Genomic DNA, 16,269 nt, shown 5'->3' with positions numbered 1-16,269 from the left:
AATTTGATTATGGGATTCTAAAAATACGTGATCTAATTTTATGATAGTTGCTAGGCTGTTGATGCTATGTGAAAGACTTAGAAATGAGATAAGAGCTTTAAAATGAGATGTTAACCAAACCGAATCGCTGTCAGTCGGGGCCTCGAGCTTGCCTATTCGAGGGCCTTGGGGTCGAGTCTGAAGCTTAGTTGGGAGCTATTAAGGGTGGTTGATTGAGACTAATAGTTATGAATAAATCAATGACGGCTCTTTATGGCTAATAATAAGCAATAAATGATGAACAATAAATAGAACACAATAGATATAAGCAATAAATAGAGTAATGAGATCAAGAGAATATGTTAGAGAGCAGAGAGAATGTTCTTGTGTATTTAATATTGAGCAACAGATGTTTACAAAGTAACAAGGATCCCCTTTATATATAAGGGGAAATCCCAACATAGTACAAGTACATTTATTACAAAGATATGGAGATGGGACAACTAGTTAATGCCATGATGCGGGCTCAGACTAGCGTGACAGACTTTGTCGGCGCTAGCTTCACGCCTTGGGAACTCCCCACTTCTCCCCTAACCGTCAGTCTGTACCGCCCCGAGGTCAAACATCGATGGCCTTCGAGGGATGGAACTCGACCGTGGTTTTGAGCCTCGAGACATTGTAACAATGGAAAATTGGACCCTCCGATTTTACCGTACACAGATAGTCCATGCGTTTCTTATAGTAGAATGATAAGAAACGACCTTGACAACCAGCTTTCCGAGTTTCCATGATGACGTCATACTGATGAAGCAAGTCTCCATGATAACCGAGATGTCCCATCGTTTCACCTTTCTAGAATCATTGAAAACATTACCGTTTCTTATTATTCAAAGCAATAATGTCGTCGTCGGTCTAGCTCCCAAGGATTCATTGAATGCACCTGCTGATACGTCTTTCAAAGACAATAATTGCGCCGTCAGTTACCCTGCCGCCCTTTCTATAAATGGGTGCCTCCTTGAACCAACTTTTTATTCAAGTGCCTTCCAATATCTTTCCATCCTTTTTTTCTCACCATCGTCATCCATTGTTATCCACCATGTTTGAGGCTCATGGCCTTAAGGTTACATGGAGGCGTTCTCATTGGTCGCGCCATGGCCTTTTTCCTAGGCTTTTCCTTGCCGATCAAGATTACACCGTCTTGTCATTGTTGTTGTTGTTGTTGTTGTTGTTGTTGTTGTTGTTACTACTATCGTAGTTGGCTCGAGACGATGAGACAGGGGCTGATTTCTTCCGGCTTCAGAAGGTATTTGGACTCTTCACCGCTGCTCACGAGGGCGTTCGGACTATACACCGCTGCTCCCCTTCCTACCCCGACCTGGCATGGCACTTTATCCCTTTTGCTTTCTGTGGGGTGAAGTGGCACCTCTGGCTGGTAGCTTGTATGGCACGATGTCCCAAGAAGTGGACTCAAAGTATCCATGCAAGTAAGGCCAATGCCCATCATGTCTTCTACCAGATCGTGATCTTCCTGGCCTGGTGAAAGCATTTACTCTTTGGCAGGCTATGGTATTTTTTCATCCCTTTCTGCTTCTTCATATACGAGCGGCTCCTTTTAGAGCTTAATTTCTTCCTGAGAGAGGTCCTCAAGATAGGTTACCATCTCGGGACTTGCAATGGTGACAATGGCTTTCTGGAGCCCATCTTCCTTTGGATGGAGGTCCTTGAGATCGGGTACCATCTCAGGACTTGTAGTGATATTAATGGCTTCTTGGAGCATGTCTTCCTTTTTATGGAGGTCCTCGAGATCGGGTACCATCTCGGGACTTACAATGATGTCAATGGCTTCCTAGAGCCTAACTTTTTTTGATGGAGGTCCTCGATATTGGGTACCATCTCAGGACTTGCAATGATGCCAATGGCTTCTTGGAGCCTAACTTCTTTTTGATGGAGGTCCTCAAGATCGGGTACCATCTTGGGACTTGAAATGATGCCAATGGCTTCCTGGAGCCTAACTTCTTTTTTATGGAGGTCCTCGAGATCGGGTACCATCCCGGGACTTGCAATGATGCCAATGGCTTCCTGGAGCCTAACTTCTTTTTGAGGGAGGTCCTCGAGATTGGGTACCATCTCGGGACTTGGTTGGTGCGGGGGTCTCCGACCCTAAAACATCACATAGAGTCGTCAAATGTATGACACGGCTACAAAGTGACCGAGGCGATCCCGCTAGCACATCTTCCCGAAGTGATATCGACCAGTATTTTTAATTGGCCTTTGAGGCAGGCGGACCGTCACTGCCTTTTCCATATATAGGGTTGTCTCCGCCCTTCTGGAGATTCCGTCACTCTGAGTGGTTAGTCTCACTTACTACGTTAGGCCTTCCATTATTTCAGTATTAACGCTCTTGCAGTTCTCTAATTTTTCCACAGTCATGAATGCTACTTCAGGATCCGTTCGGTAGGGAGAAGAGAGTTTCGCCTCCGGTTCTCGCCTCGTTGGCGGAGCACCGCTGATGCCAAGCGGGCCTAACTCGGGGCATTTTTCTTGGAGAGGGGACTTTTTATCAGAGAAGTACCCCGATGCTCAGGATCAACAGGAGCATACCTTGAAGTTTACTTCTTCGATAGGAGAGGAACACCTTGGGTTGGTGAGAAAAGACTATGGATAGGGGGGAAGGTAGTATTGCAGATACTTTCCCCGGATGAGGGCATCACGAATCATGCCGATGGGTTTTTGAATGTATACACATATCCTTTCACGCTTGCCCCCCATTGATGGGGTCATGCTCGACTTTTGTCGAAAGTACCAGGTCACCTTGGCACAAATTCACCCGTTATTTTGGCAGACAGTATTGATGATAAGGTTCTTTACAAAAGATGTAGGTCTTAAATTCACTCTTAATCACCTCATCAGGATGTATCATCCCTTTCATCATCGAGGCATGTTGACCCTGCGATGCCGATCCACTACATCTTTCGTTGTTGACGACAAAGAAGATGGAGATCGGGGGTGGATGAGCCGATTCGTTCGGATACAGACTGTCGATATTATTCCAGTGGAGTTTCTGCCATTTCCTGAGGAATGGAATTTTACACGTAAGTGGTACACTCGTGCCTTCTTAGTTTTGTTTATAGCGAATGTTGGCTTCGTGAATGCGCCTCCTTTTCTTTTTCTGCAGCGATTTCGTGGATGCCAGGCGAGGTTCTCGATCTGCCGGATTGGGTTTGGAAGTTGGCGACCCACTCGACTTACAATGAGCATAAGTGGAGAGCTTTATCTATGGATAGGTGGGAGGCAAAACACCATAGTACGTGCTATGTGATTTGCTCCCCCCCCCCCCTTTTTCTCTCGGAAGGGCACATTTTCTTTCTGCATACTAACTCTGTCATCGTAGGCATTGGGGAGTCCCTCAAAGCAAGGTCGTGCCATTTATGAGAGAGGGGAAGATTTCCAGCTTCTGGGCTAAAGAATGATAACAATAAGAGATAGATGCCTCTGTAGGGCGACGGCACTCAAAGCAAGCGAACCTGTACCGGGGGCCCCGAGTGGAAGTATTGACTGAGCCTGCCGTGCATGTGATTCCTAGTTTTGGAAAGGCAGTTTCTCCTCTGATGTTATCTTCTTTTTCCATCGAAGGTACTTCGAGGGACACTCAAAACTCGGGGTCGTATGCACGGAGCGACTGTGCCTCAATCGGGGTCGACTGTTTCAGAGCTGAGGGAGCAAGGTTAGAAGATGTGCTCTTGACCTTCGAGGAAGCCCATCGGATTCACTCTGTGGTGAGTTTTGGCATAGGCCTTTCAAGTTTCGCGCCTTCCCTTCCTTATTGAGTTCTCTTTTGCAGGCCTTTGACAAGTTTAAGTCCGAACTGCTTCACCGTGAGGCCAGGATACGGAAAGCTCTGGATGAGGAGAAATCCCTTAGGCTCCTTTGTGATGAAAAGGATGTCAACTTGGCACACTTACGGTATGAGGCGAGTCGGAGCTTGAATTATGAGAGCTACTTGAAGGAATAGGTAGTTTTTGTTCCGAGTGAGTGTGTGTTCCTCCTTCTAGCTCCTGAGGCTAATGTTTCGTTTATTTCAGTTGCAGAAAAAGATGGAGGACTTGGAGCGCCTTCGGGATGATATTGGCCAAGCCAAGTGCGAGTATGACGAGTTAAAGACTCAGGCGGACGCTCAGGAGTCGACGGAGAAGGGTGCTCTGGCTAAAGCTTCTGCCTTTGAGGTTCAACTTCGCTTAGCTCATGATAATAGCTTGGTTCGAACAGATATGATTATGAAGCTCGAGTCTGAGCTCTTGAAAATAAAGGCTGAGGTTGTGGATGCTCGGGCTGAAGCTATAATGAGCCAAACTAAGGCTGACCAGAAAGTGGCGATCTATTTGAAGGACGATGTCGATGCCCAAGCTGGGCTGAGAAGGACTCTTGACCGTGAGGGAAGGAGCAAGGAATATACTCGGTGTAAGTCTCGAACGGAACCCTTCGAGGAGATTCATGCTAGGGCCTTTGACCTCTCGAAAGAGGTGAAGCGGGTGAAGGCGGACGAACATGGCGCTAAGTCACTTCTGTCTGACGCCGAGGATAATGAGGATGAGGCCGATGGGCCATAGTCCCCAAGGGGGACATAGATTTCCTTTTCTGATTCTACACATAGTACTTTCGAAGTATGTTGTAAATGGAGCTTCTATTTTCCCGCATGTATGTATAAAAGGAAACCCTCGCGGTTTCATTTCTTCTGCATTTCTTTTTGCCTTGATTTTAGCCATATGAACTAGTTTTTTAGTTAGAAGGAATCCTTAGATTCGTGGTATGGCCCTGAGGCTCATTAAGCTAGCCCGTAGGCTCTTACGCGATTGGTAGATACGACCTTTGGTTTTAGTGCTGGCGACAGTGGCTCTTACGCTTTTGGTCGGTTCGACCTTCGATATTAGTGATAGAGATAGTGGCTCTTACACATTTGCTCTTAGGCATATTCAGTTAACTATTTTGGGTTCAGTCTCCAAATCGAGTTTTGACTCGAGCTCATTCGACCCTCAAGTTTTTGAATTGCAAGCTGGTCCTTAGGCTCTTACGCGTTGGGTTGGTGCACCTTTTCTATGGTCTGGCAACAATGGCTCTTATGCCTTAGGTCGATACAACCTTTTATGTGGTCTGGAAATAATGGCTCTTACGCCTTAGGTCGATGTGGCCTTTTATGTGGGCTGGCAACAATGGCTCTTACGCCTTGGGTCGATGCAACCTCTAATATAGGCTTTATTTTTTCCTCATTAAGGACTTTCCGAAATAGTGTTTGCTTAACTCTTCTATGGTTTAATAAAAAACCTCGATTGTGAGTCATTATGTAACGATGATCGAGCACCTCGGGAGGTTTGGCTCAGAGGCTGAGTGTCTCGAAGCCAGTGTTTAGGAGCTAACATGGTCGAAGCTCTTTTGCCTATATCGAGGGTAGCCTGTTTAACCAGTTCTTTCGAAGCATATTCGAAGTAATTGAAGGCCTATGATTTATAGAGACGGTTAGGCATCCCCGAGTCGCATTAGTTTGGCTGGTATAGCCTTGTGACCAAGTTCGATATATATTGAGGGTATGCCTTTTTAGGGGTCTTACAAGTTCGATATATAGCCTAAACTTTGAGATCGGGTTTATGCCTTTAGTAAGGTCTTACAATTTTTACATGCATTTGAGGTCTTATAGTTTTGGATATTGGTACAAGTATGGTTCATGCCTTGCTTGAGGTCTTACAGATATTGCTATTGCCTTTTATAGGTCTTACGAGACCGAGGCTGCCCACATGTGGCCTTACGGCCCCGGGTTTGATAAGTTGATGGAGATGGCAATTGATCACAGTCCCCGAGGCATCGAGGGTTTCTTGGCTCGGGAGCCATTACTTGTGAACTTGGTATTGCCTCATTGAGGGCTTGCAACTTTGTAGTTTCCAACCCGGAGGTCGTGTGGCCTTGAGTTTTTGATACCAGTCCCCGAGTGTTCGGGACGTTTTTGGCTCTGGAATTATTTTTTGATCTCGTTGTTGCCTCATTGAGGGCTTATGAGTTTGAAGCTCCTACCCGGGGGTCGTACTTTTTCAAGTTGTTGACGCCAGTCCCCGAGTATTCGGGACGTTTTTTGGCTCAAGGGCCATTTTTACAAAAAATGATGAGCATCCTTGACACGCAAAATGCTTTGGAAAGTATTCTTTGATTACTTGGTACAAGTATACATGTCTTTGTTGTTTAAAGGCCCAGTTGTTCTATACGGGCATGGTTTGCTCGACGGTTTGGCCCGGTACATTATTTTCCTATCGAAACCCTTCTTGACGTATCTTGGCTTCTCTGAGTCGGTGACCTTCCGTGGGGTTGCCCCCAATATTCAAGGTTGATTGAAAAAGAAGCCTTGGATACTTGTTGAGTCTTCCTCAGGTAGCATATGGGTGTTGCCTCGTTAAAAACCTTGTTGGTAAAACCCTTTTTGGGATAAAAACTTGGTCGAAGGAAAAGTGTGCAATGCATGCTTTTTGAAACCTAATGCCTTCGAGTTGGAGAGTGCCTTGGTCATTTCAATCTGATGCCTGCACTCAGATCGGTGTAGAATGTAATTGAAAGAGAAAAGAGATGGTCATACCTTAGTGCAGAATGTCGGCGAGGTTTCGAGCCCTGGTATGTTTCAGTCGCTTGTGATGAGGACGCGGCACAATCCCCTACTTTGTTTAGTCGGGGATAGCTGAGATTGTAGCTTGTTATTGCTATTTTACTATTTGCTTATCCTTCGGCACCTTCGAAGGTGGAGGTACCGGTGTCAGGGCCACATCGTGCACCGCAAACATTTCTCTCACCGCATGTTGTTCCCTATAGATGGTCTTAATCCCATTCTATATGGGGAATTTCATTATTTGATGGAGGGTGGATGGTACTACTCTCATGCACTGTATCCATGGCCTTTCGAGCAAGGCGTTGTACCTCATGTCTCCCTCGATGACATGGAATTTGGCATTTTAGGTTGTGCCGGCCACGTTGGCTGGGAGGGTGATTTCCCCTTTTGTTGTTTCTCTTGCCATGTTGAATCCGTTGAGGACTCGAGAGGCGGGTATGATTTGGTCAAGCAGTCCAAGATGCTCTACCACCCTCGACCTGATAATATTAGTCGAGCTACCTGGATCCACAAGTACACGTTTAATTTGAAATGTATATACAAGAAAATAGATTACCAGTGCGTCGTTGTGAGGTTAAGACAAGGTCTCGATGTCCTCGTCGTTGAATGTGAGGGCATCCTCGGGTATGTAAACTCGAGTTCGCTTTTCTCTGGTGATGGATATTTTTGTTTTTCTCATCATGGGCTCCTGTGGGGCATCGATGCCTCCCAAGATAATGTGGATGACATGTTGTGGCTCATTCGTTTCGTTCTTCTTGGACTCCTCTCTATCTCTCGGAACTGATTTTTGGCCCGGTCGCTGAAGAACTCTTGGATGTGACCTTTATTGAGTAGTCTGGCTACTTCCTCTCGAAGCTGGTGGCAATACTTGGTCCTATGGCCGTGCGTGTTGTGAAATTCACACACTAAGTTATGATTTCTTTGTGAATGATCTGATTGCATAGGCCTGGGCCACCTGGCGTCTCTGATTTTACTGATGGCGAACACGATGTCTGATATGTCTACATTGAAGTTGTATTCTGACAAGCAAGGTGCCTCCGTCGGCCTTGTGTACCTATCGAGCCCAGCTCTGTTGACAAGTCCTCGAGGATTCTGACCTCGGTCCATCCTTCGATCATTGCGGGGTATGTTGTGCCTCAGGGCGTTTCTTCTATCTTCAACGTATGGTTGGTATCTTTCCTTATTTGGCTTTGGCTCCTTCGCCAGAAGCCTACTTGGATATACCGAGCCTGAGGGGGGCCTTAGTTGGTCGTCTTGACCCTAATTTTTGATTGATATTGATTGTGAACATCCGACCAAGTCACGGCGAGATATTCAACTAGATTTTGTTTAAGCTTCTTCGAAGCCACCGAGCTTCGTTCATTTAGACCTTGAGTAAAGACCTGCACTGCCCAATCGTCGGAGACTGGTGGTAACTCCATTTTTTCCATTTGAAAACGAGATACGAACTCCCGCAGCATCTCATTCTCCCTCTGTTTGATCTTGAAGACGTCGGATTTCCTCGTTGCTAATTTGATGGCACCGGCATGTGCCTTTATGAAAGAATCTGTCAGCATGTCAAATGAGTCTATAGAGTTAGGAGCTAGGTTGTGATACCACATCAGGGCCCCTTTCGAGAGTGTTTTCCCGAACTTCTTTAGCAAGACGGTCTCAATCCCGTCGTCCTTTAGATCGTTGCCCTTCACTGCAAAAGTGTAAGCAGTAACGTGCTCATTAGGGTCTGAGGTTCCATTATATTTCGGAAGGTCTGGCATTCTGAACTTCTTTGGAATGGGTTTTGGAGCCGCTTCCTCTGGGAACAGCCTTTGTATGAACTTTTTTGAATACACACCTTTCAGAATCAGGGGTGTGCTCGAAATTTGGTCGACCCTGGAGTTGTAGGTCTCGACCTTTTTGTCGTTGGCTTCTATGTTCTTATTGCCCTATTCGATCCTCTTTGTGAGGTCTTTGAGTATATTTACGATGGTAGGGTTAGCCATTGACCCGTTGTTGCTTGATCTCTCTGGTACTTGCTCGGCTGGGGGAGCCGTCCCCGGTGCTATCGTGTTGGGAGTTTTCTGGTGACTTTGCAACTGAGCTGTCGCTAGCTATTGTGCCTGCAACATTTCAAAAATAACGTAAAGGCTAACCTCCTGTTCTTCCCTAGCTGGAGTTTTTTGAGCTTCTTGTTGGTATCCTCGGTGCACGCTCCTGTTAGTGTGGGAGCTTACATCAACTTGTTGAGCATCGTGTGAGACTGCGTCCACGGGAATCAATTCTGGTGTGTTCTCAGGGTTTCGTGGTGGTACACCAACTCCTAGAACATCCACACAATTTTCTCCATGGTTCTCAAGTTGTTGTTCACTGAGTCAGACATTTTGACCTGAAATCAAAGATCTTGGGCAAGAAAATGTGTGAAATATAACTTGTGCTATGTAGTTAAACAAGCAAGAAAATAATCACTACTATTTTTATCCCCATGATGGGCGCCAAACTTTTTACCGTGAAAATGGTAATAACAATTAAATTTGATTATGGGATTCTAAAAATACGTGATCTATTTTTATGCTAGTTGCTAGCAGTTGATGCAATATGAAAGACCTAGAAACGAGATAAGAGCTTAAAAACGAGATGTTAACCAAATCGAATCGCTGTCAATTGGGGCCTTGAGCTTGCCTATTCGAGGGCCTTGGGTCGATTCTGAAGCTCGATTGGGATCTATCGAGGGTGGTCGATGGAGACTAACAGTTATGAATAAATCAATGACCGCTCTTTATGGCCAATAATAAGCAATAAATGATGAACAATAAATAGAACACAATAGATATAAGCAATAAATGGAGTAATGAGATCAAGAGAATATGTTAGAGAGCAGAGAGAATGTTCTTGTGTATTTAGTAATGAGCAACAGATATTTACAAAGTAACAAGGATCCCCTTTATATATGAGGGGACATCCCAACATAGTACAAGTACATTTATTACAAAGATATGGAGATGGGATAGCTAGTTAATGCCATGAGGGCTTAGACTATCCTGACAGATTTTGTCGGCTCTAGCTTCACGCCTTGGGAACTCTCCACTTTCTCCCCATAACCGTCGGTCCGTACCGCCCCAAGGTCCAGCATCAATGGCCCTCGAGGGATGGAACTCAACCGTGGTTTTGAGCCTTCGAGACTTCATAACAATGGAAAATTGGACCTCCAATTTTATTGTACAGACTTCTCTTTACTCAAAAAGAAAAACAACTTCGAATGGACTCCAGAATGCCAACACGCCTTGGAGGAATTGAAGCAATATCTGACTAGTCTGCCTATGTTCCACACACCAAAAGAGGATGAAATGTTGTATTTATACCTAGCCGTATCCGAGATAGCGGTGAGCGGTGTCCTAGTTCGAGAAGAGCAAGGTACGTAATTCCCTATTTATTATGTAAGTCGGACCCTAGGGGATGATGAAACCAAGTATCCGCACCTAGAAAAATTAGCTCTCGCATTAATAGGCGCATTGCAAAAATTGAAACCTTATTTTCAATGCCACCGTATTTGCATTTTAACAACGTATCCTCTCCGAAGCATATTGCATAAACCCGAACTGTCAGATTGATTGGCCAAATGGGCCATCGAACTCGGGGGGTATGATATCGAGTATCAAACCCGAACGGCTATCAAATCCCAAATTCTGGCGGACTTTATGGCTGACTTCTCGCCCTCCCTCGTGCCCGAGGTAGAAAAGTAACTTTTACTAAAAATAGGCACATCTTTCAGGGTATGGATCCTATTCACTGATGGCGCCACGAATGTGAGAGGATCCGTACTCGGTATAGTCCTGAAGCGACCTACGAGTGGCATAATCAGGCAATCTATAAAAACTGCAAGATTGACTAACAACGAAGCCAAGTATGAGGCTATGATTGCAGGTCTGTAATTGGCCAAAAACCTGAGAGTTGAGATCATTGAAGCAAAGTGCGATTCGCTCCTGGTAGTAAATAAGGTAAACGGGAGCTACGAGGTCCGAGAAGACAAGATGCAAAGATACTTTGACAAAATCCAAGTCACATTACACCGTTTCAAAGAATGGACCCTGGTCCACATACCTCGAGAGCATAACAGTGAGGTTGATGCCCTCGTAAACCTGGGATCATTTGTTGAAGAAGATGACCTACTCCCTGGGGCTGTTGTTCAGCTATCCAAATTAGTGGTCGTGGAAGGTCATGCCAAGATTAATTCCACTAGCCTAACATGGGATTAAAGGAACAAATATATTGACTATTTGAAAGATGGGAAACTACCCAGGGATCCTAAGGTATCGAGGGCCCTGCGAAACATAGCAGCCCGATTCTCGCTCAACGAAAACGAGACTCTGTACGAAAGAACTTTCAATGTCCCCCTAGCAGTATGTCTGCGACCGGGAGACATAGATTATGTACTCCGAGAAATTTACCAGGGTACTTGCGGAAACCACTCCAGCGCCGATTCCTTAGTCTGAAAGGTGATCAGGGCAGGCTACTACTGGGACAACATGGAAAAAGACACCAAGGAAATTGTCCGAAAGTGCGACAAATGCCAGAGATTTTCCCTATGATTCACCAACCCAGCGAACAACTACATTCGGTCTTATCGTCATGGCCGTACATGAAATGGGGAATGGACATCGTCGGACCTCTACCAACGGCACCAAGTAAAGCTAAATTTATTTTATTTATGACTGACTATTTCTAAAAATGGGTGGAAGCGTAGGCCTTCGAAAAGATAAGAGAAAAAGAAGTCATTGACTTCATCTGGGACCACATTAAGTGCTGATTCGGGATTCTTTCCGAGATAACAAGCGATAATGGGAGGCTGTTCATTGGAAGCAAAGTAACATAGTTCCTCGAGGATCACAAAATCAATAGAATCCTATCGACGCCCTACCACCCGTGTGCAAATGGTCAGGCTGAGTCTACAAACAAAACCATCATCCAAAACTTAAAAAAGAAGTTGGAAAGCGCTAAGGGAAAGTGGAGAGAAATATTGCCCGGAGTGTTGTGGGCATACCGAACAACTCCAAAATCAAGCATAGGGGAAACACCTTTCTCTCTAGTATATGGTGTCGAGGTTTTGATACCAGTGGAGGTCAGAGAGCCAAGCTCCAGATTCTGACACACCACCTAGAGCTCAAACAATGAGGCCATGACTATGGCCCTCGAACTATTGGATGAAAAGCGAGAAGCCTCACTGGTCCGAATGGCCGCCCAAAAGCAAAGGATTGAAAGGTACTATAACAGGAGAACAAACCTCCGACATCTCGGAGTCGGGGACTTGGTCCTAAGTAAAGTCACCCTCAACATCCGAAACCCTAATGAAGGAAATCTAGGCCAAAATTGGGAAGGACCGTACCGCATCCTCGGAGTAATCGGCAAAGGGTCCTACAAGCTCGATACCATGGAAGGAGAACAGCTTCCAAGCAATTGGAACATATCAATTCTGAAATGATACTACTGCTAAGGTGTCCAATGGAAGATTCTGAAACACCCTCAAACTCGAGAACATCGGGTTCTTAAAAGCATGCATTGTACTCTTTTCCTTCGACCGGATTTTGTCCTTAAAAGGGTTTTACCGGCAAGGTTTTTAACTAGGCAGCATTTATATGCTACCTAAGGAAAACTCAACAAGTATTCAAGGCTTCTTTTGCAGTCAACCTCGAATACCGTGGGGCATCCCCCCCGAAAGGTCACCTCATCAGAAAAGCCAAGAAGTGCTGAACGGGGTCTCGATAGGAAAATAATGTACCGGGCCAAACGGTCGAACGAACCATGTCCATATAAGAATAATCGAGTCCCTAACAGCGAAAACATGCATACTTGTACCAAGTAACCGAAGAATACTTTCCATCAAAGCATTTCGCGTTTCAAAGAAGATCGGTATTTTTGCAAAAACGGCCCCAGAGCCAAAAACATCCCGAATACTTGGGAACTGGCGTCAACAACTCGAAGTCATATGATTCCCTGGTCGGAGCTTCAAACTCATAAGCCCTCAATGAGGCAACATCAAGATCACAAAATGGCCCTAGAGCCAAAAACGTCCCGAACACTCGGGGGCTGGCATCGAAAACTCAAAACCACATGACCTCTGGGTCGAAAACTCCGAAATCATAAGCCCTCAATGAGGCAATAACAAGTTTACAAGTAATGGATCCCAAGCCAAGAAACTTTCAATGACTCGGGGACTGCCGCTAACTGCCACCCCCATCGACATATCAAAACCCGAGGCCATAAGACCACATGCGGTAGCCTCGGTATCCTAAGACCTATATAAGGCAACAACACTATACGTAACACCTCAATTAAGGCATGAACCACACTTGTACTAAGTAAGCAACAACAATATCTGTAAGATCTCAAGCAAGGCATGAACCATACTTGTACCAAGTAAACAAGACTGTAAGACCTCAAAGGCATGTAAAATTTGTAAGACCTTACTAAAGGCATAATCCCGATCTTAAAGTTAAGGCTATATATCGAACTTGTAAGACCCCTAAAAAGGAATACCCTCGATATATATCGAACTTGGTCACAATCTCAAAAAGTCCTTAGCGAGGGAAAAATAAAGTCCATATAAGAGGTATTACCGACCCAATGCGTAAGAGCCACTTTCGCCAGCCCATACAAGAGGTCTTACCGACCCAACGCATAAGAGCCTAAGGGTCAGCTTGAAATTCAAAAACTTGAGGATCGAATGAGCTTGAGTCGACACCCGACCTGGAGACTGAACCCAAAATTGTTAACTAAATATGCCTAAGAACAAAAGCGTAAGAGCCACTACCGCCAGCCCGTATGAAAGGTCGTACTGACCTAAAGCGTAAGAGCCTAAAGGCCAGCTCTAAATTCAAAAACTTTAAGGCCAATGAGCTCGAGTCGAAACCCGACTTGGAGACCAAGCCCAAAACAGTCAACTAAAAAAGCCTAAAGGCCCAACGCATAAGAGCCACTGTCGCCAGCACTAAAATCGAAGGTCGCACCGACCCAACGCGTGAGATCCACTGTCGCCAGCACTAAAATCGAAGATCGCACCTACCGAACGTATAAAAGCCAAGGCCTACTTCTAGACCTAAGGGTCAGTAAACCCGCGCCGAGGTACCGATGTAGGGATTGGGCCCCGCACGTTCGACCTTTGACCATTACGAGTCGCTCAGCAATAGCAAAAACCTGAGGGTCTAACCCAAGGTCTAAGATCTCAAATTGATTATCAAAAAACATCACACATTATTCAGGCAAAGGAGAAAAGAAGTGATAACAAACGGAAAGCCTTTTATACATATTGCTCACAGAGGTACGTTTACAAGGCCTTTAAAAACCCTCACAAAGAAGGAGCCGAATTTAATCTATCATCGAGCCTACATCTTTGACGGCTCCACCGGAGGTTGTGCCCCAACGGATCCGGCTACAACCCCAGGACCTTCAACGGCCTCTTCCCCTTTGGGGATCCCGCCTTCATTCTCATCATCTCCTGAGCCACTACCCGACACACTGCCAAAAGTAACCAGTGCAGCAGCTTTCTTCTCTAGAGTCTTCACCCTTTCGAGCTCGGCAGACAAATTGATACCCCCCACGTTTATATCCTCGAGAGTCCACCTCCGAGATTCTAACCGATCATGCTCCACGGCTCGATTTAGCTTCAATTCAGCCTCCTCGGGCACTCTCCCGGCTTGAGCGTTTATTATAACAACATCCTCCTTGTGCAAAGATATGAGCGCCTCAGCTTCAGTTTTGATCCCGGATAGTACAGCAACTAACTCGGAATGGAGACCTCTATACTTATCACTATCACCCTCACGTCATGAAGCTGGTGCCCGACTAAGGCCATATTTTTCTGGAGGGTATCCCTCTCAGAAGTTATCTTTGTCATGTGTCGTTTGAGTTTGAGAACTTCAGAGTCTCTGTCTCGGAGCTCCTCCCTCAATAGGGCACCTTCCTTCTCAAACTGCACGAATCAGATCAAAAATGTCAAAACGCTAGGATCTAGTAAACATTCAGATGATAACAAATGGAAACTAGGTAACATGTTCGACAAGATGAGTCTTCTCACGCTCATAACAGGTAACCTCAGCTTGAAACTATGCAAAACTCTAGTTGTAAAACGCCATGGGCTGAAGCCACGAAAAAGACAAGTTAGAAAGACAAAGATCAGGACGACAGGAAAGATTTACAAAATCTACCTGCTCACAAAACCTGTTCATCTCGCTAAAGACGAATGAAGCATCGAGCTCGGGAATTCCCTAGGGAACGGCTAAAGGCCTTTCAAATGTATCTCTACCTCTGAGGGGCACTCCCACATCGGAAGTTTCTTCATTTTGGGCATCTTGCGCTCATGTAAAAGGTAAGGTCTTTCCCTGAGGGAATCACTCACGACAATAGCACCAACAGGGTCAATCGAGGTCGTCTCTCGTCCCTACAGGGCTTCAGAACTAGGTTCCTCCGAACCGCCTGCCGAATGCGTCTCAGCTTGATAGATATTTTGGCCACCAGCCGGCTCGAGGACTTCATCCAATACTTCCTTAGTGGCCTCTCCAGCCCAAAGTTGGACCACGATGACATCAAGCTCCATCTCGGAAGCCACTGTCTCTACGGCGCAAGGGTCGATTGGGTCCCCTTCCTCTCCTCCCCCCGACACTATTAAGAAATTATTTCCCCTCTCGCCTTCAGCTCGGGGATTTCCCGCTGCTTCTAGAGTGAAGGCTTCTGGGTCAGCCTTAACTCCATCCACCTTGGTCTTCTTGGATTTCGAAGGTTCATTCGACGATTCCTTTTGTCTTTTCTTCCCTTCGTCGGGTCTCGAGATATCCTCTTCACCAGGTGATGTTTCCTTAATCGAGGAGACCTCCCCTATACCTACACAAATACAAGAGGTAAGCACAAGGAGTAAGGACACTATCAGTAACAATTCTAATTACAAGGTATGACTACAGCAGGAGTAAAGGCTCACCATGATACTTGGCTTCCCATCGAGCTTGGGACAGATCACGCCACACCCGCTCGGTGTATGGGCAAATTGAGTCCAGCCGGTCGACCCATCCTGAGAGGTCCATAACCATACCAGGATAAACTACTATGGTTGCATCAGCAGAAGGAATTAGTGCGTGGAAAGATGTACCTAAAAAGAAGCAAAGAGATGCTAGATAACGTATCTACTTATGTTCCATGTTCCACCTTTCGGGGAACGGCATCCTTTCCATCGGGATCAAGTCTAAAGTCCTAACTAGGACAAAACGGCTCGCCCACCCTCCGTTCCCAACTTCGTCAATGTAAGCAAAAAGGTCCCTCGAGGCTCGGCAGTGGAGCTTAATCAAGCCCCCACGAAAGAGACGGAGGTTGTACATCCTGACCAGGTGATCGAGGGTGAAGGGCATCTCCCCAATCAAGCTCACATAATACCTGATCATGTAGACAATGCGCCAGAACGAAGGGTGAATTTGGCCGAGGGTCACTCGATACCGTTGACAGAAGTCGAGAATCAAGGGGTCTATCGGAGGCAAGGATGGCCTCACCGGCCCAAGGGTAAATGGGTAAGTATACACACTGAGAAAATCGGCTTTGTATGTCGTTATATCCTCCTCCCTAGAAGGGACCTCCACGAGCACCGTATCCCCCCAGCGGCAATCAGTCCTCACCTTTTTAACGTCTGCTATTGAGCT

At 45.8% G+C, this 16,269-nt stretch overlaps 1 protein-coding gene across 1 annotated transcript in view; it reads right to left on the bottom strand.

The window, feature by feature from the left end:
- Positions 1-344: 344 nt before the first annotated feature.
- The window catches only part of LOC107813302 (uncharacterized), a 31,170-nt gene continuing 15,245 nt past the window's right edge, over positions 345-16,269 (bottom strand). Inside the window, exon 3 of the transcript XR_001654300.2 lies at positions 345-14,558. The gene's annotated coding sequence lies outside the window, so the exon portion shown is untranslated. The remainder of the gene's footprint in view (positions 14,559-16,269) is intronic.

The sequence above is a fragment of the Nicotiana tabacum genome, chromosome 11 (assembly GCF_000715075.1).
Source record: "Nicotiana tabacum cultivar K326 chromosome 11, ASM71507v2, whole genome shotgun sequence".
NCBI classification, from domain to species: domain Eukaryota; kingdom Viridiplantae; phylum Streptophyta; class Magnoliopsida; order Solanales; family Solanaceae; genus Nicotiana; species Nicotiana tabacum.
Note: the sequence above shows the minus strand (reverse complement) of the source record. Positions and strands in the feature narration are given on the sequence as shown.